The sequence below is a fragment of the Hylobates moloch genome, unplaced genomic scaffold (genome assembly GCF_009828535.3).
Source record: "Hylobates moloch isolate HMO894 unplaced genomic scaffold, HMol_V3 SCAFFOLD_11, whole genome shotgun sequence".
Taxonomy (NCBI): Eukaryota; Metazoa; Chordata; class Mammalia; order Primates; family Hylobatidae; genus Hylobates; species Hylobates moloch.
The window spans coordinates 83,572,228-83,596,353 of NW_026652286.1; the positions used below are offsets into that span (position 1 = coordinate 83,572,228).

At 40.0% G+C, this 24,126-nt stretch overlaps 1 long non-coding RNA gene across 1 annotated transcript in view; it reads right to left on the minus strand.

Annotated features, from left to right (window-relative positions):
* Positions 1-3,388: 3,388 nt before the first annotated feature.
* The window catches only part of LOC131380689 (uncharacterized), a 46,654-nt gene continuing 25,916 nt past the window's right edge, over positions 3,389-24,126 (minus strand). The window contains exons 3-4 of the long non-coding RNA XR_009208782.1: positions 3,790-3,984; positions 3,389-3,469 (exon numbers count right to left, since the gene is read on the minus strand). This is a non-coding gene — a long non-coding RNA (uncharacterized LOC131380689). The remainder of the gene's footprint in view (positions 3,470-3,789; positions 3,985-24,126) is intronic.

Consider the following 24,126-nt stretch of genomic DNA (forward strand, 5'->3'; position numbering starts at 1 on the left):
AAGTGAATGAAGCCTCAGAGACCCGTGGGACTATAACAAAAGCTCTAACATCCATGTCAGTGGAGTTCCAGAGAGGGAGGAGAAAGAGAGTGTGTCTAAAAAGGACTCCAAGAAATAATTGCAGAAATTTCTCAAATTTGGCAAGACACATAAATGTACAGATTCGAGAAGCTGAGCAAACTCCAAACAGGGTAAACCTAAATAAATCAATGCCTAGACACATCATAATTAAACTTTTGAAAACTAAAAAAGAAATCTCAAAAACAGCCAATGAAAAAACAAAAACCTTACCTATACAGGAAAAATAATTCAAATGTCAGTGGATTTCTCATTAGAAACCATGGAGACCAGAAGTAAATGGCACCATATTTTTCAAGCGGTGAAGGAAAAAAAAACAATTGTGAAACCTCTACTTAGTCTCACAATTTACACAAAACATTACTCAAAATGGATCCCAAACTTAAATTCAAAATGTAAAACTATAAAGCTTTTAGAAAAGGCAGGATAAAATCTTGAACGTTTAAGGCTAGGCAAAGATTTCCTAGATTTGAGTCCAAAAGCATGACCCATAAAGGAAAAATAGATAAGTTAGAGTTCATCAAAAGTAAAATATTTGCTCTGCAGAAGAACCTGTTAAGAGTATGTAAAGACAATATAGAATGGGAGAAAACATTCTGAATTGCGTATCTAACAAAGGACTTGTATCTAGAATATATAAATAATTCTCAAAACTAAACAATGAAAAAATCCAGTTGGATAATGGGCAAACGATATTTCAGTGAAGAATATTTGCCAATGAAAATGGCAAATAAGCACGTGAAAAGATATTCAATGTCATTAGCCATCAGGAAAATGCAAATTAAAACCACAATCACTACACACAACCACACAATCTCTGCACACTAGAAGAATGGCTGAAATATATATATATATATATTTCACACCAAATCGAGGAAATAAAAATAAACTAGATTACTCATAGGTTGCTACTGGGAATTTAAATGGTATAGACATTCTGGAAAACAGTCTCATGATTTCTTTAAAAACTAAACAGGCAACTACTACACAACCCAGTAATTTGCACTCCTGGGAAATTATCCCAGAGATATAAAGATTTATGTGCACAAAACCCTATGAATAAATGTCTGAAGCAGGTTTATTTGTAATACCCCAAAACTGGAAACAACCCAGATGTCCTTCAATGAGCGAACAGTTGAATAAATTGTGGTATATCCATGCCATGGAACACTATTCAGCAACAAAAATGAATTATTGATACAACACAATGACCTGGATGAATCTCTAGAGAATTATGTTGAGTGAAAAAAGCCAATTTCAAAGACCATTTGTAGTACGATCCTATGTATATACCATTCTTGAAATGACAAAATTATAGTAGTGGTGAACAAATTAGTGATTACCAGGGGTTAAGGAGAGGATGGGGGCAGCAGGAGGGAAGTGAATGTGACTATAAAGGAACAGATAGCTTGATGGTTTATGTATGCTGGGGGTGGGGGTTTCCTGGGAGATAAAAATGCATTTGCTTTTACCTTAGGTAAATCCATGCGGTCTTTTATGATTTCTGCCTTTAAAGTTCTCCTTAGAAAAATATATAGCACACACTGAGATTATATAGTAAAAGCCACCTTCTATTTTCTTCTATCACTTTTATGGTTTTGTTTTTCACTTTTAACTCAATCTCTTTATACACTGGGGATGGTAGATATGATGGGAGGTAGAATTCTATTTGATTTTTTTTTCAAATGTAGACTTAGCTCTTCTAATACCCTTGAATAGAATGGGAGAAAATATTTGCAAACCACCTATCTAACAAAAGACTAGTATCTGGAATATATAAAGAATTCTTAAAACTAAACAGTGAAAAAAAATAATTCAGTTGGATAATATGTAAAAGACATTTCAATGAAGAATGTATACAAATATACAAATAAGTACATGAAAACATGTTTGTGTGCTTTTATCACTAATTTGAGATAGCATCTGATCATTCAAACAATTCTTACATTTACTTATACTGTGCATATTTGGTCTTTTATATCTGTCTCCTTTACATTTTTATTTATCCCTGTGTGTAAGAATCACTGTCATAAGGCATTTAGGGCCAAGACAATGTTCCCAGTGAGAATTACTAGTCACCTACCTTGCTATCCATGAACTCACTAGCTGGGTAAACTTTGACAAGTAGAGGTCTCTGAACCTCAGTTTATATACCTATAAAATAGAGCTAAAATACAATTCTAACTATTATATGTAGCATACTGAGATCCTTTCTTCAAAAGCTTACTAAGGCAAAATTTTGTAAGAAGTTATGATTACCTTGTTTAGCCCTTCCAAGCACCAACATCTTGTTATTAATAATCTTTAAAAAAAAAACTTTTGAATTTTGAGATAGTTTTGGATTTATAGAAGAGGTATAAAAATGGTACAGATAGTTCCAATATATCTTTCACTCAGCTTCTTCTTATGGTAACATCCTATGTAACCATAGGACAATTATCAGAACTAAGTAACCCCAGTACAATACTAATGTCTAAACTATAGACTTTATTAAGATTTCACCGTATTTTTCTACTAAGGTCCATTTACAATTCCATGATCCAATTCAGGATCCCATACTGCATTTACTTGTCATGCCTCCTTAGTGTTCTCCAACCCGTGACAGTTTCTTAGTCTTTCCTTGTTTTTTATGACCTTGACACTTTTGAAGAGCACTGCTCAGTTATTGTGATAATAGCCCTTTTCTCTCAAAATAGTTATTTTCTAAATCAATAGCATATCATTGGGTTCCATTTTGTTTTTTCCAACAGCTTTATTAAAATATAATTGACAAATTGAAATTTTATATATTCATCACCTCACCTTGTTACCACTTGTGCATGTGAGAACATTTAAATCTATTCTCTCCACAAATTTCAAGTATATGACATATTTATTACTATGCTCCCCATGCTGTACATTAGGTCTCTAGAACTTATTCCTTCCTACATATGGGTGTGGCTGGTAGACACATAGAACTAAAAGCACCACTTTTTTTTTTTTTTTTGAGAGTCTCGCTCTGTCATCCAGGCTGCAGTGCAGTGTTGCGATCTCGGCTCACTGCAACCTCCGCCCCCTGAGTTCAAGCGATTCTCCCACCTCAGCCTCCTGAGTAGCTAGGAATACAGGCATGCACCACCACACACAGCTAATTTTTGTAGTTTTAGTAGGGACAGGCTTTCACCATGTTGGACAGGCTGGTCTCAGACTCCTGGCATCAAGTGATCTGCCCATCTTGGACTCCCAAAGTGATGGGATTACAGATGTGAGCCACTGCACCCAACCTAAAAGCACCACTTGATACTGATCTTTCCTACTGGTGGAGTTCGGATTCCAGGGTCTTAATTTTTATTTGTGCATTTTGGTTTCTACAGGCAAAATGAAAGGTAGGCCAAAAGCTTCAAGTTGTTTCCTAAAAGAAGAAGAAAAACGATGTGACTCTCTGCTCCTCTCTCCCCACACAACTGGAAAGGGTTAGCTTAGGACCATGAGTGAAACTTCCACACTTCCTTAATTTCATACATTATGCATAGTTACTATTAGCACATGTGCTTCCAATCACCCCCATCTTACAAACAGTGCAAATGTGGGTGCTAAGAGAATTGAACCTGCCAAACATATTTGACATCACAGTGCCCTTGGAAAAGCTATCCGCTAAACCCAGATATATATGTACATCTCAGCAGTTCTATTTTATTAAACTCACAACATTTCCACCCAATTTAAACTCACTGTGATAGCACACGTCGTGACGGATTTGGGTGGTGGTTTCCTTTCCAGTTGGCTCTAAGAATATTGTATTAAGCCAGACCACAATCAGATGCCAAGCCCATGATTAGCTTTCTCTTTCCACTTGGGTCGCTTTTGTTTTTTGAGCAGATATGTAGTGCTGGATACAGCCATTTGTGGGTGGGCTGAGGATGGGTTCTGTTAAAAGAGATGTGATAATGGCTGTGAAAATCCATTTTAAGTGCTGCAACCCTTGTTACTTTAAATGTTATCTGTGAATTTCCTGCTAAGGGTTGCATTTCTGTAATAGAGATTGCAAACCGTGGCCCCTGGGCCAAATATGGCTCACAGATGTGTTTTATTTGGCCAGCTCAGTGTTATAAAAGCATCTGAATTTGTGGCCAATATTTACATATTAAGAGATTCTACACAAAAATCTAGATTTTGGTCTTCTCATGAGAAACTCGATGTGACCACATTGGGCCCACTTTTCCATGTGGCAACAATTGGCTGGGGCTGAGTTGCAGCTGGCTCCTTGAGACAGAGTATGTACCATCTGGTTAGCATGGTATCTATCCAGCTCACTTCTCCCATTTATGTAACTTGCTGCATTTCTGTGAGTGTTTAGATTTTCAACACTGGTTTATCAAGATCAAGAGATCAAGGATCAAGAGATCTTAATTATCTAAGCTTCTGGTTAGACCAAGTAAGAAAATGCATGATGAGAAAAGAAAAAGTATGATAAGTCTTAGTCTGGGTTTCTTCAAAAGTAGACCTTGAAAGAAGGATTCAACTGCAAGTAGTTTATTCGGGGAGTGAACCCAGGAAACACTGGCAGGGAAACGCAGTAGAGCTGGAGAAGAGAAGGCAACCATAAAGAATGTAATGTCAAGCAAGTAACTGCCGTGGTCACCTGAAGCTTCATCCTCCTGGAGGATTGTAGGAGATAGTGTAAAGTAGGAGCCTCAGAGTCACCCCAGCAAGGGGCAAGAAAGTAGGAAAATTCATTTGCCATTTCCATCAGCTATTCGTTGATGGCTCTCAGAAGTAGCAAATCAGCATTTCTAGTCTTCCATGGCTGTGCGCAGATTGTCTCTAGAAGTCAGAGAAAGCTCTCAGGCAAACGTGCCCCAAATTGTAAATTAGTGCTATAAGCACTGAAATGTAAGACCCAGGGGGATATGTGAAGGGTACCAGCAGTACCAGCCACAACACGCTTCCAAGGAAAGGTACAATGATGATTTTGTCCCACAGAATAGAGAGGAAGCACTTGGTATTTGCTGACCAGCAAAACAAACTTTCTCTCCCTCATGATAATTGCTCATCCTCTGGAGCAAGTCCTAAAGTCCCCCAAATAGGCCTTCACTTCCTGCTGCTCACTTCTAGTTCCTGAGTAAAAGGATGTATCATCCAAACTGTCCAAAGCAAAAGAATTGTAAGGATACTAAGGGTGTCTTTTGAAGCTGACAATGGGCCTTCGTCCCCTTATTCTTGGCTTGTATTTCTTTATTCCAAAGCGAGGACATTTAAGCACTTTCCATAGTGAGCCCATGATCAGAATCCAGATGTGAGTAGGCTGCCTTCATTTTTTGATTGCTAACAATGGTGAGTCATATGAGGATTGGATGTGACTCAAACATGAGCCCAGTGCATATGAATGCTTCAGTCATGCCAATGTTTCCTTTGGTGAGAATCCCTCCTAATGTCCAAGCATAGTGATATGTTTATAGTAATTTTTTTCACTAGAATAGCAGAAAATTATGTTATGTAATTATTTACATTGATTTTCAATTACTAATTGATCCAATCCTGCTGCTATGACAACTGGCGGCACTCAGTTACCCGATGAAAACTGACTATAATCTCCTAAGAAATAAGGGCAATATTGCCAGTACTTATAACCTGCCTGTAGACAGTAGGTTCTTGATGAGTCCCATTACTCATTCTTTGCTGTTTGGCACACCATAAGTGCTTAAGCATTGTATATTTGCTCCACATTTCTCTTCCTGCCTTTCTCTCCTCCCTCTTTGCCTCAGTTTATCATTACAGGTGGAATTGGGGGTTCATAAAAGAACATTCTAGATGATGATATGTAGAAACAAGTTAAATGGGGTGGGAAACCACTAATTCCTTGAACATTAGGTGTCTAAGAAGGGATTTTTTTTTTTTTTTTTTTTTTAGGTCCAGTATGTTTTCCTGACCAGGGAAAGACTCTAAATGGCAACAAGCTGGGCTAGACATAATGCCACTTCAAGCCCTGGGTAGCCATAATGTTCGATATTGACCCTTGGCTTATGGAATTTTTTGCCAAACTGATTTTCTCTTTGGGGAAACCTTCTTATTGTGATTTTATTATGCTTAAACTATAATAGCACAGAAAATTATTAAATACATAGCAATTATATTCAGATTCAGTTACTCAAGAGAAAGCATACAAAGTCAATCCACATTGATGACACTGTTGATTATTATTGTGTACAATTGTCCAAGAAGAGTGTGCCCATTTAGAATAGAGCCAAATAAAACAGGTGACCCTTGAACAACATAGGGGTTATGGGCACTGGCCCACCACACAGTTGAAAATCCGCATATAACTTTTGACTTACTACTACTAATTTAACTACTACTTAAATACTACTAGACTTCTTTTGACCAAGAGCCTTGTTGACAACATAAACAGTAGGTTAACCCATATTTAGTAGGTAGCATGTCATATGTATTTTATACTGTATTCTTACAATAAAATAAGCTAGAGAAAATAAAATGTTACTAAGAAAAGTCACAGGAGAAAATATATTTACTATTCATTAAGTGGAAGTGGATCATCATAAATGTTTTCATTCTTGTCACCTTCACATTGAGTAGGCTGAGGTAGAGAAGGGGCTGGTCTTGCTGTCTCAGGGGTGGCAGAGATGGAGGAAAATCCACGTATTAGTGGACCTGTGCGTTCAGTCCATGTAGTTCACAGGTCAACTATAGAACATTGATTCTCAAGTGGTATGGAAGATGTGAGTGTCAGTGAAGTTGTGGGCAGGGGAACTATAGTGAGAAAACATGCCAGAATCACCTGCATAACTTTTTCAAACGACAAGTCTGCTTACAGCCTGGTGCCTGATCAGGGAGTTCTGGTCTGATATGTCACTGAGCAACAACCTCTGGAATAAGGATGCTGTGCATGTCTAAAGAAAGCATAGGTTCTTCTCTCTGCTTATCCCAGGGTGGAGGGGCCTCCTGTTGGCAAGAGGTGCTCTGGACATATCAGGACTGCCTTCCCAATGGGGGTATCGTGTATTGCTCAGGAAGGCACGGAGCCAGTAACCTCAATGAAGGGCAAGCCCCTCTTTGTGCAGACCCCACTGGTTATGGCTCTGAGGCTCACAGAAAGTTCCACTCACTGAAACCCCACCAGAAATGATCAGTCTCAATATAGTGTGAAAGAAGAGCTTCACTTAAAAACCATCATTAAAACTTTCACTCCCACTATCACTATGTTGTTAGCACCCTCAATTAAAGCAGATATTTCCCTCCTGGAAATCACTATGAGTCTGTTACAATCACTAGGTCCCTGATACGATGAAAATATTTTCCTTGAAAGAGGCAACATTCATCCAGAATTACCATTGGACCTATATTTCATATGAGGGATATTGCTTATAGCCTCTCATTGAGTACTACGTATCCATTATAATAATTCGTGAAAACCACTATAGGATGTTGATATTCTTATTCCTTTCTGCAGATAAGGAAACCTAGGTGCCAGTAAGGTTAAGAAACTTGCCCCCAAGATGTCATAGAGCTATTAGGTGTAAGACTCATCACTCCTGTACACTAGTGTGGATTATCTCAGGCAAGCCATCATTACCTAGTAGGGAGGAAGGAATGGTCATAAGAGAGATGGGGCCAGCTCCAGCATTCTGTATGTGGGGGTTTTCGGGATGACAATCTGCTCGGGGCAAGGTGGAGGTGGTTTTTTTTGGGGGGTTTTTTTGTTGTTGTTTTTTTTGTTTTTTTTCTCAGAAAATTCTCTTGGATGCTATGGTTACATTCAAACTCATATTTTAAAAAACTCGGTTGGAGCGACTTGAAGAGGAGATTGATGGAACTTATAGGGGAGTCTAAGATCACCAACCACCCCTGAGTAATGACCTTAAGCCACCATTAAGTTTATCCAATAGCATTTGTTTAAGCAGTTTCCATGTGCCAGGCTCTGTGCTGGAAAACACACAGTTGGCCCTTTGCTTAAGTCACTCAAGAAAACCAGGCAGAAAGAAGTAGCACTGACCAAATTATATCATCATTTGAAAGGTGGCAATTCAGAAATATCCAAGATTCACAGTAAGAGTACATCCTATGGCTTTCCTTTTAATGGTTCTAATCTAAATTATCATCTCTCAGGATTAGAGATTTTATTTTTCTCACAGAGTACGTGGTCTCCAGGCACACAGCTTGCATAAATCCTGAACACATTCCTCAAGGCTTTATGATTGTGTGTGTGTGTGTGTGCGCGCACACGCATCTGTGAAAGAGAACAGAGAGAGAGATGGACACAGAGAGAGAGAATGTTACAGGGAGGATGCATGACTCCCTGCTGTGATCTGACAACATTCAGGAAATTTAGAGTTAACATTCTTACAGTCAGCAGTCACACAGGAGACTGGGCCTCAATCTCAGCATTCCTGGGCTGTCGTCAGCTTCACGATTTCAATGTGCCTCAGTGTCTGTTTTGTATTTAACTCTGCCCCACATATAACACCACAAGACCTGTCCGTGGTTTTGCTGTTAGAGAATGGTTAGTATCTAAAGAGGGTGGGTGCCCTTACCAAGCACCCCCAGGGGAGATCTCAAGCTAGAAAGATAATGATCAGTTTCATGGAGAAACCCACACAAGCACAAACACCAGAAACTGATATTTAAACCCCGAACTCATAAGGGACCCCACGTTTTCACATTAGCTGGCTTTGTCTGTTTCTCCTCATCAGCAAACATATGCTCTCCATGGAACCAGCCCAGCCCATCTGAACCAGTTACTATTTCTGTAAGAAGTAGGAGGGGGAGGAGAAAGGGAGAATAAATTTTACATTACCATTCTCATGCGGTGCTATAAATATTTGCCACAGAAAGCCATGAGGTCTCATTTGCATGAATGATACCACAAAAGCCACCTGTGCCTCTGTGAACTAAGGCATCTCTCACTCTGTCCTGAGTGTACTGCTTAAATATTGGGGTGGGCTCTTTGATTAGAGAGATTTTAGTTTGACTCCCAGCTTTGCAACATAACATTGTATGACCTTGAGAAACATTATTGACTTCCATTTCACAGTTTCAACTATCCCATTCTCTCACTACTGCCAATTCCCTGCCACCACCAGTAGTTCTACAACACTTTGACTTCTACCAAGATCTTGTTCTATTGATCTATACAAGTGTTTCACCATCCCTTATCTCTTGCATGGCCTCTTTTTATTCATTATTCATTTAAAAATTCCATGGCCATTCAGTAATTCTTCTCTTTAGTGTATTTTTAATTTCCTTGTCCCTCTCCTTTGGCATATTTGCTTGGCTAAATGACAAACCTAGTTGTGTCCACCTCTTTGTCTCTTCCTCACCTGAGCCTGTACAGTTAGATATGTTTGGAGAAAAACACATAATCTCACTGACTAGTCTCATTAAGTTTATGACCACCATCTTCAGCTGTGCCTTCTGCTGCCTGGCAACCACTCTGCCTCCCTAGCCAGTTCACTGTCTCATTTTCCTAGCTGAGGATCTCATAAGTCCTCTGTACTCTTAAACCCCCCACCCCCACTCTCCCTCTCAATTACTGGCTTTGCTTCCTGCTTTCCTGAGAAAAATGAAGAGAGAATTTCCACAAACTCCCACTTCCGCCTCTACCCATCTCCCTATATCTCATTTCTGTTAATGTGGATGAACATACTCTGCTCTCAGCTAAGCAAGCCTTGCCACTTCTTTCTCTCCTGCATCATAGGATTTTTTTTTCTATATTCAAACCGTTCCCATACTAGCATGCTGTTATTCCGTTTTACTAAAAATCTTTTTGACTCCACTTTCCTCTGCAGCTATATCCCCCATTTCTCCTTTTCCCTTTGTAGCAAAACTCTTTGAAAGAGCACTCTATGCAATAGTCACTATCTCTAGTTTCTCTCAACTTTTTCTTGAATACATTCAAATCAGGGGTTTGCTCCAATGAAAGCATTCTTAATAAGACCACTAATAACTTCCATGTTTCTAAATGCAACGATATGCACTCGGTAGATATTCTTCAATGATGAATGAATCACTCTAAACCTCATTTTCTTCATATGTAAAATGAAATAATATTTACTTTTGATATTTGTTGTGGGGACTGATGTACTATAGGCAAAGAATTTCGCAGAGTAAGTGCTAAATTATATATTAAGCAAAGGAAGTTTGCTACATTTTGAGAGGAAATATTTACCTGCAAAGACTCTGCAGCTTCTTTCAGTGCTGAACCTTCAGTGAAAGGTGTTGCCTATACCAGTAACCACCCCTTGCCCTTATGAAAAGATTTCCTCCCATTCCTCTAAAGACGGCAACTTTCATTTTCCTAGGTTGGATATTAAACTTTGATATGTTGGAAGATGTGAATATATGTTGTTTGCTGATGAAATTGTGGGGCTTCCTTCCAGTGAGGGGAAGGGCGAGACACCTGGGTTGAAGAGACATCGGCACACTGAGTTTGTTCATTAAATAGGACCTCCAATATATGTGCAACCATTTGAATATAATTGAAATCTCTTCGGGAAGACAGAAAGAGAGAGGCATGCAAGGATAAATGGCTGAGAACTAGCACTGCACCTATTTGGTTGAAGACAGTAAAAGGACGGAATGGTCCAGCCAATCTCACTGACAAGTAGGTGAGCCAGGGGAAGGACTCTAGATTAAATATTTCTCTCCAAGACTCCCATCATACCCTGCTGGAGGGAATATGCATTCCTAAAACTTTTGGGGCCAATTTGACAATGTGTTTTTAAAAAGTTTGAAACACGCATGTTCTTTGATCTAGTCATTCAATTTCTAGGAATTTATTCTAAGGAAATAATGATAGATAAGCACAGAGGTTTAGTTACAAGACAGTTTGCTACGACATGGTCCATACTATGGTTTAAAAAAACTAGAAAAATACAAATGTTCACCAATAAGGAATTGGTTAAATACATCATTTATTCAGTTTAATGATATTCAATGAAGTCATTAAAAATATGCTGGAGATTATATTACATGATGTTGAAATATGTTCACAGTACATTGTTAAGTGAAAAAATCAAGTTGCAAAACATTATGTAGAGAATGATTTACATTTTTTTAAGTTTTTAAGAAAAAAGTTTGAGAGACTTTGTAACTAAATAGTAATAGTGGTGGGATTACAAGTGATTTCCATTTTCTTCTTTTTACTTATTTATATTTTAAAATTTTTCTACAAGTGTGCATTACTCATGTAGTAAAAGTTAAATCCATAGAGAAAAGTTCTCTCTCTAGTCAGCATAGGACCTTTTTTTCTTTCTCTTGGCCCCTAATGATCATATGCAAATGGACCGAGACTGAAGATACACACAAGTTAATAGGCATACAGCAAGAGGGGAGTGACTTGATATTTTTAAAGAATGTCCATCCATCATTCATTTGCCAAACATTGATGTGTGAACCGTGTTTGGCACTATACAAGTATCTAGCCAGCAGTGAGATTAACGTGGCTTCCCATCCTCATGTAGTTTTTCATTTAGTAGAGAAAACAGATAGTAAGCAAATAATTATGCAAATATGGGAATTATTACAGAAGAAAAATTTAGTTGTAACAGAGCACATAGAAGGATTTAACCCAGTCTGCAGGGTGAAACTCTTTGGGTTTTAGCTACATGGGAAGGAGCACTCCGGACTGATTTCTGCCTGTCTGATTTCTCCCATGATGTGTCTAAGGGAAACTGCCAGTGTGATCGGACTGGACAATGTCCTATTGCTGGTCTCTGGAGTTATAATAGTATAACAGTTCCCAGCCATTCACACTTACCATATCAGGAGCCAGGAGACCTGCCTGGTTCAAGTCCCAGCTCTGCCGCTTCTAGCTGTGTAACCTCATACCAGTCACTTCACGTCTGGTTTTACTCTCAATATCTACAGAATGAGCTGATTGGTTTAGACAACCCAACAACAACAAAAATTCTGGGACTGTATGACTTCAGAGGGCCAGAAAGACTCACAAGAGAGGGAAGAGACCCTGGCTTGGGAACAGGTCCAAGGGTAACTAACCCGCCTTGGTTAAGGTGGGGTGGGAAAAATTAGAGAAGATTCCCAGAAGGGGACTCGGGTCTTGAAAGATGAATAGGAATTTGCCAACATGGGATCCTGAGGCTGGGGCCAAGGCCTGAGTGTTCGTGCAGCAGGAGCCCAATTGAGGTACAGGGAGAGGGGCCACCGAAAGTGAGTGTGGAGAGAGGATTGTGCTCTAAGACAAAGCAGAACCATCAATGTTTGAAGTAAAGAACTAATAGAAACAGATCTGCCTATGGCGTTGAGGACATTTGAGAGGGCCATGCTGGAAGCAGGCAGACCAGTGAGAAGACTGTCGGAATAGTGCCCAGACAGAGTGAGACACAAGAGGAGGAGATGGGAGAGAACATGACACTGGACACTGCAGGTGGAGGCGGGGCTCAGCGGCCAGCTGACCAAATGCAGGGAGGCTGGCGCGTGGCCTGGTCGACTGGACAGACTTATGGTAACCACGAGGAGGGATCGGCTTAGGGTGGGAGAAATTATGGATTCCACATTAGTCACATTCAGTTTGAGATGCTGTTCAGAAGCTGAAGCAGAGATTTCCAACAAGGAGTTAGATGTACAAAAGCCAAAGAGGTAGGTCTGTGTGGAAGACATATTTGAAAGCCTCAGCTTATTACCCATTCCTTGAAATCATGAGTATAGGCAAGACCACCAGTGAGGAAATGGGACCAGCGATGAACTTCAGGAAACCAATATTTAAGGAATACATGGAAGAAAGGGAGTCAACAAAAGCGAAGCTCAAAACAATGGCCCAAGAGAGACAGAGACAGAGAGAGAGAGAGAGAGAGAGAGAGAGAGAGAAATAAAATAACTGAGTTGTTTTACTCTTTAGTTTCTTTCTTGTTAGAGGACCAAATGCAACATCACATTTAGTTATCTGGGGAGAAGAAGGGTCCTTTTGAGTATGTCCAGGTAGGGATGAGGGAGAGGTGGAATATGGGGAGTTTGTGGGGTGGTGGGGGAAGATGAGGTAACTGGGCATTATCCCTCTAGCCCAGGGTGGATTGAGGGCTGGGGGAAGAAGGCTGTGCAACACCATACACTCCTAGAAAAAGAGAGATGGAATATTTCACCTGGAGAAAGATATTTGTTGTTTAGTTTATGACACAGGTGGAATCATCATTAATCCCTGGGACAGAGAACCATCTCCTTCTAGCAAGTTCTCCTTGAGGCAATTTCAGATTCAAGTCTGGAAGGGATCGATTCAAGTTATCTAGATATGCTTTGGCTCTGAATAGAGCCAGAATCAACATATTTTTAGGGATGAGCCTAAGATCCACATTCATCAGCGAGAAGCCAGCACCTGCAGGCAGGCCCTGATTCGGTAACAGTCAGCCCACCCTGCATATAAGCCATGGCACCTACAGCCACGGGAGGGAGGCTGGGTGGGATTCTCTGAACTTCTCCCTGGACAGGCGGTCATATGTCATATAGGGTTATCTCCCCTCGCAAGAGTGAAGTGATGTCTAATTTCATGATCTGTGCAATTTGACCTTCAGGAAAGAAACTTAAGCAGAAGTGGGCTGTGGATTTAGAGGAGAAGGATGGTAGTGTGGGTTTCAAAACCAACCCTTTGTCTGTGCCGTGCAATCCGAAGAATGAGGATAACTGCCCAAGTATGAGCTGATACGAATGCCTTTTGTCAACAATTGTTTAGTGGCTCTGCTAAGGAGGCAGCTCCCATGGTTAATGACTCACAGAGTAATAACACTGCATACACTTAAGTGCTAATAGTGCACTGAGGAAAATTCAACAGCATTTTCGGGAAGAACAAAGTGATTTTCAGCCTTCAGGATTTGCTACGGACACTCAGATAACGTGGCTTCTCTGACTGGGGAACGAAAACCATCCAACACATGGCCCTTCCTGCCACCTGAGATATGAGCCAGGCACCAGGCTGCACTCTCCCCTCCAGGCTGTTTCTCTGGAAATAGAGACCCCTCTCTTCTCCACAATATGGTTTGTACTCCCTCTGCTGCCCTCTGAGCCCCACCCCTCAGGACCTTTGTCCTTGCAGTTCTCTTTGCTTGAACTCTCTTCCCTCAGATACCCCTCTGGCTCACCTACTGTCTTTGAGTGTCTGTCCAGTTGCCACCTTACTTTTATGTGACTTAGAATGGCAAATCCAATTCTAAAATGGCAGCCTGCCAAACTGGCTTGGTTTCTAGTTTATCTCACCGTCATGCATATGGGGACCCTAAAACACATCACAATGACTCACAGACTGAAACTCTGTCCCTTTCTCTGTTTCAGCTCATAAAGCCAGTCACACAAGGCATTTTTTTGTATAAGAAAGTTCACTCAAGTTTCAAGGAAGATGGATGTCATCATGGTTTGCATCACAACAGGGCAAACAAGTTTTATATTCAGGACAGTGTATAATGAACTCATACATTGAACATTAGACATCCCTATTTGTGAGTGCTTTTGGCCACTCACCTCTGGGGAGATTTTATGAGCCAATTTAATCCCATTGAACAACTCTGCCTTCTTTTCATGCTTCTGTCTTCTCTCTCCCTTCCCTCAGTCTCTACAATCTCTTTCTCTTCCCATCCCGTTTTTACCCCACTTAGGAACTCAAATTTTTTTCTCATTCTACTATGAAGAGCAATTCAGTTCTCTCCAGCTCCTATTCACAACCTCCAGGCCCATTTTTGTAGATCTAAGCCCATTAACATGCACATCAGAATGAAAGGGACCTTCACTGAACAAAACCCCATCTTCCTCTGACTGCAACTGCACCTGTTAATAATAATAGCTTATTTCTGTTCTCATGGAAAAAAAAAAAGGTTCAGTTTTAACCTATAAAGTAGGACAGCTGGTGGGTCCATTCTGCTATTAAAAACAAGAAGTCCTTTGTATGAGTTTATTATACATTGTCCTGAATATAAATGTGGTGTCTCCACAGGGAAAGGTTCTAGGAGACAGATAATTTGGCAAATGTTACAGTCATCTAGGTAATAATGTCATCAGTGCCCCCAGGTGAAGGAGACAATAGCATAAGACACCCAGACAAGTCAGCCTCAGAGAAGGGAGAGATTTACTTGAGAGTCTGTTTATGTGCTTTACAGACCAAAGGTACCAGGAGCGCATTCCTGCATCCCCTTGGCAGAGGTTCTGAGCAGCCTGTGATGCTCAGCACATAGTAGGTGCTCAACAAATATCATAGATTGAGGGCCAGGCACGGTGGCTCACGCCAGTAATCCCAGCACTTTGGGAGGCCAAGGCAGGTGGATCACTTGAGGTCAAGACTTCAAGACCAGCCTGGCCAACATAGTGAAACTCTGTCTCCACTAAAAATATAAAAATTAGCCAGGTGTGGTGGGCATCTATAATCTCATCTACTCAGGAGGCCAAGGCAGGAGGATTGCTTGCACCCAGGAGGCAGAGGTTGCAGTGAGCTGAGATTGCACCACTGCACTCTAGCCTGGGCGATAGAGTGAATGAGATTCCATCTCAAAAATAAAATAAAATAATAAAATAAAATAAAATCACGGAGTGAATGGAGGACTGAAGGAATGGATGGCCCCATTCACTGAGTAAGTTCCACCACAGCAGGTGTTTTAATAATGCACCAGTAGGAAAGTATAGCAGAAACGATTCCATATGGATGTGGACAGTCTGCATTTTCTACAGCACAGGCAGAGACAGGACCGTGCAGGACAGCGCCAGGATAGCTGGGACATTAGACACATTTGGCTTTAACACTTCCTAAGAAAGAAATGGATCTGGACAGGCTCAGGCATGAGTAAGTGCATTCTCAATTCTCCTTCCAATCATTGCAAACCAACGGCATGATTGTATTTGTCTGGGATTCATTTTCAAAAAGCATAACAAGAATCATATATGGACCTGAACCAGGGCAGACTAATGAATATTGATTTTTTTCCCTTCTGTCTGAAATCTGAATATCTCTCTTTGGTAACATTGCTCATCTCATTCTTCTCCGATGCTGGCTGAAGCATGGGCTTTGGAATCAGACAGAATCTGGATTCACCACTTATTGATCGGGTAATCTTGAACAAGGTACTTAATCCCTCTGAGCCCCTGTGTCATGAGTTGAAAACTAGAGAGAACTGTGTAGCTGAGAGAATTACTGTGGAAATAAATAAGACATCTGTGAAAGTACCTAAGCAGAGTTCTGACCATATTGGGTGTTCTCCATAAGTCATAGATCCACTGAATGAACAATTAATAAAGAAATTAGCATTGCTTCTCAATGTTCCAAAATGTTGCTGTGATAAGGACACGTGCAAAGTACTACAGACACAAGAGAGTACCTCTAAGTCTGTCTCAGGGCACAGGAAAGGCTTTGGGCAGGAGGTGGCCAGTGAGCGTGCATGTGCATGTGCGTGTGTGTGATACTGGGTAGGGAGTGATCATTTCTGAAGCTGGAATTCAAACCCAGGTGTATGTCTAACTCCACAGATAGTGGAGCAGAGGGGGATCCCGTGGAAAAAAGCAAAGGGCATTTAGGCAGAAGGCACATCATACATAAGAACCAGGTGAGTTGAAAGTATTTTACAGACTCTAGAAATAAAGGAAGTTTCATGTGAAAGAGAAAAAAAGGTGGGTGGTAGGTGGTGAGGCTGGAAAGGGAGGCAGGGACATCTCAACATGTGGGGACAGGTTGTGCGGTAGCAACTGACATGGCAAGGTCTGAGTGTAGTGGGAACACTGGCAGATCGTAGAGGCTGGCTTGGAGTGGGGAGAGGCTGGAGACCAGGATATTTATCATCATCATTCAATTGAGTCATTAATACTAAAAACAACTATTTTTTATTGAGCTCCTGTAACCTGCCAGGCCGGGCACTTCGACAGTTTTCATGTTTCATCTCTGGCCCCACAACAACTCTATGAGACAGACACAATTATCCCCAATTTACAGTTAAGAAAACCAAAATGTTGAGCAGTTAAGGAATTTGTCCAAAGTCATATAATAAATAATTTCTGAAGCTGAAATTGAAACCCAGATGTGTGTCTAACACTCAAGTCTGTGCTGTCCTGCATCTCCTGGTCAGCAAATATTTGGAAAAGCGAGCCCCATCCTCAAACCACAGGCTGCTGGAGCAAGACTCTGCTCTGATGGCGCCTGCCTTCCTGCCTGTTTTTGACCCCCATTTATGGCTGTGGGGATCTGCCCAAATGGAGTGACATTGCCCCCTCAATCCCTACATATTCGATGCATACAAATGTGCACACACACACACACACACACACACCATATTTTGACTCCGATTGCTGCTCTTGCTTGAACTACATCCTAATTCTGTCTCACTTCTTGGACACCAGGCTTTTGCTGAGTCTTCCCTCAGCATCTGCAGTTCTAACTATCCCCTCCTGCCTGCTCCACCCTAGGGGAGGCCCAGATTCTTCATCCTCTGTCCTCCCAGTCTGGCCATTCTGAAATAACGTTTAGTCCTTTCCACATTGCAGGATGGCAGAAGGAACAGAGAAGAAGGCAGTGCATGGTTAACTGGAAGTGTGGCAGGAAGAGGAGAGCAAACAAGTGACAACAGATTTGCAGCTCTTGATCAAAGCTAGCTCAAATAAGATAAATCACTACATAGAGCATTTTTAATGTAAAGGGCTTTTCTTATTTTTACCCTAAAAGGACCACACCAAAAGCAGCATAGAGGTATTCCCAGGCAAAGGAGGCAGCGTATTGAGTGGGAAGACATTGTGAGGCCAAGCACCTGAATGGAAGCTGCCAACCAGCCCACCTCCCTGCCTCCCACCCTTGCTAAAGTTATTCTCTAGTAAATAGCCCTCCCACGTGGATTGGCACCCATTGAAGGGTGACTGATTATCAGAAACAAACCAGCATGGGACCTCTACTTACACAACTACAGAAAAGGAGAAAAGAAACTGATCAAACACAAATATAAAGAACAACTTTCCAAAAATGACACCAAACAAGCAAATTTCACTTTGCAATGGACATCATCAACTAAGTAGAAGGAAATGTACGCTTTTGAAGAAAGATTTCAAAAAAGAAGTTTAAAAAGAAAGAATAAGGAAGAGAAAATACAGCAAGATAGTTAGTGGATAGTGAGCAAGAAAAGTTCAGGAGAAAAGCTGAAGAAAGAAGTAAAGCCGTCAACATTCGAAATAGCAAAATATTAGAATAGACACTAATTGAAAAACATAAAGACATGGAGGACTGGCTTGAAATAAAAACATACATATAAAAATATTATCAAATTGTGAGATAAAAGTAATTAGACAGTAAATTACTGGTATGCCAGTAGAAGACAGACTAAAGAGAACAAATTTTGAATCAGAGTTAGGAAAAAGTAAGAACAGGACAACTAGAACAAAAAAATTCAAAAATACCTGAAAAGAAAATTACCATTAAATAAATAACAGAAATCTAGAATTTATACAGATTAAAATGGCATATTATAGCTCAGAAAAAATAGTGATACAGAAAAACCAGCTCTGAGATATAGCCCAATGAAGTTTTCAGACTTCAAGAATAATAAAAGAATTCAATGAAATTCAGCATTCCTTATCTCCCACACACAAAAATTCACCCGTGGGGAAAACTGATGGTTCCTCCATATTCAGTACTAGAAAATAATGCGTGACTCACATTTTCTTTCAAGTGTAAAGACAGCAGATAGAATTTTTCAAGTACGCAAGAGATCAGGAACAAAACGCCTATGTGTCCTTCTGTATAAACTAGGTGTAACTAAAAGGTGCTTCAAAACTGATATAAAATAATCAATATATAAAATGAGCAGAAAAATACAGAAAATATTTCATTTTTAATTTATATTAAGAAAACATCTAGAAATAAACTTAAAAAGAAAATGTGTAAGACATATGAAAAAAAAACCCACAGGAAGAAATCTTTGCTGAAAACCAATAAAGCTTTAAATAAAGAAAAAGTTATATTTTTACAGATACACTCCCCATTTTAAGGATCATAATGCTTCCTAAATTAGTGTATAACTACAATTTTATCACAATCAAAATACTAACATGCTTTTTTTTAGAACTTGCAAGCTGATCTTAACATACAAAAGAAAAACAACATGGGGACACAGCCAGAAAATTTATTTAAAAAAAGAAGCACAAGGCCGGGCGCGGTGGCTCACGCTTGTAATCCCAGCACTTTGGGAGGCCGAGGCGGGCGGATCACGAGGTCAGGAGATCGAGACCACGGTGAAACCCCGTCTCTACCAAAAAAAATACAAAAAATTAGCCGGGCGTGGTGGCGGGCGCCTGTAGTCCCAGCTACTCGGAGAGGCTGAGGCAGGAGAATGGCGTGAACCCGGGAGGCGGAGGTTGCAGTGAGCCAAGATCGCGCCACTGCACTCCAGCCTGGGCGACAGAGCAAGACTCCGTCTCAAAAAAAAAAAAAAAAAAAAAAAAAAAGAAGCACAAAAAAGGAGGGGAATGGCTCTAAATTACTAAAATGTCTCCAGTAATTTATAAAATTTGATGCTTTCACAAGTGTAGATAAGCAGATCGGTGGAATGGAATAAAGAGTCTAGAAGCAGACACAAACACACTTGTAAAGGAAGCCCATTAATGGAGTTTAGATGACTGACTGGCTATGTAGAAAACGTAGCGCCAAATTCCTCTTCCTACCTCCTTTCTTCCACCAAAAATAAATTCCTGATTGGTCAAAGATTTAAGTTTCAAAAATGAAACTATGAAGTAACTAGGGGAGGAGATGAAATATTTAAAATATAATCTGGCAGCAGTGACATTCTAAGTATGACATGAAAACCCAAATCTATGAATTTCACTTAATAAAAAATTTAAATTTTCATATGGCAAAATCCACTACAAATAGACTCAGAAGACAAATGATGAATCAGGAGGAATATTTACAGCACAGATCACTGGCAAAAGGTGAATTTCCTTAATATTTAGAGTTTTACATATTAATATATTAATTTACATGTTAGCAAGACCAACAACTCAATTGAAAAATGAGGAAGGATATGAACAAGCAATTCATACAGAAAAAGTAAAAGAATACCCCATTAAAATATGAAACGATGATTATATTGCTCATAATTTAATGAAATTTTCATTATGATGAGATATCATTTTTACCTATCAGACAGGGAAAGATTAAAGCATCAGATAATACCTACCATTAGCAAGGTTGCAAATGGGTGCTACAACACTGTATGCTAGCGGGGAACGTGACAGGGGAATTTGGCAATATTAACAGGATAAAATTACAAACATAAAAATGCTGTGTTCAGCACTCTTTTTAATAGCAACATTTTGCAGGCAACCTAAATGTGCAATAAAAGAATGGTTACATTATGATAAACTCAGACAAAAGACTTTCATATGGCAGTTAAAAAAATGAAGTGCTGATGTGTAAATATCTCTTAGATAGTTAGTTTTAAAAAAATTGCAGAACAGCAAGTATAAAATGAACTCACTCAAGTGCAATGATAAAGAATATATACTATATCCTTTACTTATATGCTTGCATATGCATAGATTTCTGGAGAATTATACACGAAACCATTTCTAATGTTCACCTTTGGTGAGTGGGCTGAGGAAGTGGGAGAGGAGAAAGGCCCATACTTTGCACATAAAGTGCCATGTGTGTCAATTTTATAATTTAAACAGCTTCTATAATTAAAAATGGAGTAAAAAGAAATTAATTTTATGGAGGAGAACAATGTTTTTATATACATTCCGACTAGTACAGCACTCTATCACCCTTCCTATTCCCTAGAGGGACATTGACACCACACATTTTTATCTCGCTTGGCTCATTTGACAGCAACAAGAATTTTGCTGGACACAAACTGAAGAAGTTTGGGAGAGAGGCCCATAGACAGAGGGGAGGAGTGAAGAAGGCACTTTACATTTTACCAAGTTATAAAAATTAGTAGCTTGATTTTTTTACTCAAAAAATACTTAGGGAAATAAATTTATATATCGCATTAGGATTACTCAAGGTCGCCATTAAAAAATCCCGAGACCAATTTGAATATACTTCCATCCTCAGCCAAATTGTGCTAGGTTCTGGGGCTATGAGAACAATAAAACACATTCTCTCTCCACAAGCAATTCTAAGGCTGGTAGGAAAGGACAAGAAACAATTTAAAAATGATTCAGTAAGTGTTACTATAGCTGACACTTACAGGAGAACTCAAAGCCAGAAATGGTATACAAAGTAGAATCAGAGCTCTTTAGCTCACCATATGGGACTGGGACGAACTATTCTCCCTCACTCACCAACGCTTCTCATCAGAAGCTGAAATAAGAGGGGAGAGAGGCCCAGTCTTTATTTTACTAACATAACCCATGATCCCTCTCCATAGAATTTCTTTCCAAGCACAGTGTGTTTCATGAAAAAAACAAACAAAAACAAAAAAGAAAAGAAAATCTTGCATAGCTTTTCTTTTCTTTTTTTTTTTTTTTCAGAAGGGGAATTTCCTCTATACCCTTCATGAAAATTTTTAGGATTAGATTCTTCCCACACTAGAACCCTCAGATCAAGGCATCCTGCACCCAACATATAGGAATCAAGGTTACTTACCAAAGAGGACTTAGGAGCTGATATGTTATTGTTTGAAAAATCTATCATTGATTGACAGGCCAAGAGATTCCATTTCTGCCTGAATAATAAGAGTTTAAGTTCACAGAACACTCTTAGAAATGATATCTTATTTGATCGACACAATGCCTATAAACTAGGTATTAATAGTATTCTCCATCTGACAGATAATTCCAAATAAAGGATTAAAGAACCTACCTTATTTCATTTAAACCATATAAAACTGTGTAAAGCAGTTGTTAGTTATTTTCTTTCATAGATCAGGATTTTTGCTAATAGTGTTGGTTAGGAGCAAGACGAGCCAAAATGACTAGATTCCATTCCCGGTTTTGCCACTTAATGACTGTGTGACCTTGAACAAGTTGCTTAACTTCTCTGTGCCTGAGTTTCTGTACATGTAAAAATGAGATGATGATACTTTATGGGGTTATTGTGAGGACTAAATGAGTTAATAGATGAGAAGTACTTGGAACAGTGCCTGGTACATAGGAAGTATTATGAAATTGTGAGGTCTTACTCTGAACCTAGAGGTTTAGATTATTTCTGTTTTGTTTTGTTTCGTTTTTTTGAGACAGAGTCTCACCCACTCTGCTGCCCAGACTGGAGTAGCTGGGATTACAGGCATGTGCCACCACAGTCAGCTAATTTTGTACTTTTAGTAGAGATGGAGTTTCACCTTGTTGGCCAGGTTGGTCTTGAACTCCTGGCTTCGAGTGATCTGCCTGCCTTGGCCTCCCAAAGTGCTGGGATTACAGGCCTGAGCCATCACACCCAGCCAAGATTTAGATTCTTGATTTGCATTTCACTGTACTGTGGTTTCCCAGAGTGTGTTTGTGGAATGTTACTAGTCTTTATGGGGAGAAAATTAAAGAGGATCATATTGTCAGACATATTTGGGAAGTGTTACATTAGATGAAATTGAATAGCTCTCTTCTTTATAATACCACCCAGAGCATTTAATAAATTTATGGTGAATGTGAATCTCTTTGGAGGGTTTCCCATCTAAACACTGGCACTGAGGCATTTCCTTCCTCACTGTCTTTGACCTGCTGGCTGCAAAACTCTCTTTTTGGAGATGGAGGACTTACAAGCATCCTTGGTTTTTGAATGGTCAAGGGCATTCATAGGGAAAGTTTCACTGAGGCCTGGCCATGTCATAGGGTCCTGGCTGGCTTTCTGCTGTGAGTGATCCACTGGCAAAATACAGATAGGATAGATAGAAGGCCTGCACCTCTCAGAGACAAGATCGAAAGCCAATGTCCTCTTTTCCTGGTGAGTGTGGTGCTCCCTACAATTGTAATGAAGGACTGCATGTCACAGGGTGACCATGCACTCTGTGACTTCCCTGAATAGACATCAATGATACTTGCTGCCCTCTCCCCCGCCCTGAGGAGACATCTCCTGTGGGTAGATAGAAGGGGCGTTGGCTAAAGATCTTCTCTTCCTCCAATCTCTCTTCAGTTCAAGTGGCCTGAGGAATTGTAAAGTTTGCTAAAGATGGAGTAGAGAGAAAAAAATTGAGTTTTATATGACATTAGGCCTGGAAAGATGGGTGGGGAACTTGAGAGAATCGAAAGTCTATAAAAATGTAACCAAAGTTTGTGAAATTCTTATAGTTAGCAAAGCACTTTGATTACATCAACTCCTTTGAGTCGCTGGACATTACTGGAAGTTGTGTGCTTAGCCTGCCCATCTTATAACGAGGTAATGAAAGCCTAGTGGGATAAGAGACCTCTCTAAAGCCACATAGCTAGAGGTTGGCAGGGCTAGGACCAATAACCAGATCCTGAGAGTCCAGAGTTATTGCTCTTTGACCCACGCTGTGGTGCCAGGCATGAGAGTGCAGGGTTATTGGAGGAGGAGAGTAGAGAGAGCTGGGAGTAGAAGAGGAAATAAAAAATAAAAATGGGAAGGCAGCTTCTCCAGAGCATTGCCTTAGGACAGGCTCTGAGTAGAGCTGCCAGCCCTACATGTTTGATAAGACAAAACCTGCCAAGAGTGAAAATCCATCCTGCTGAGGAGTTTAAAAAATAATTTAAAGCCGGAAATTGCACTTTATCTTTTCATTCCCTTAAGTCTAAAATTCACCTCCCTGCAATTGCCTTGATTTAAAAAAAAAAAAGATTCCAGCATCACAGTTCAACACACATAGACAAAAGTCCCTGTGCATCCATGCTGAAAATGGCCAATTGAATTGGCACGTCTTGCAATGAGACAGGAGACTGCACATCTATTAGGCATCAGAGCCCATTTTCATCATTCATTATTATTGGAGAAGAAAGAGATTTTTGCTCATGCACAGACAGAGGATAATACTGATTGCTGTGGTAAGATATCCAGGGACTGGGAGCTATCACTTGTTTCTTGGGAAATAGTCTTCTTTAAAGTTAAGGGCCAGGAAGACAAAGATAATAGCTACAAAGAAATTTTCTAAGCACTGTTTCTTCCCAGAGACCCATAGACATAATCAGAAAGAGGACTATATT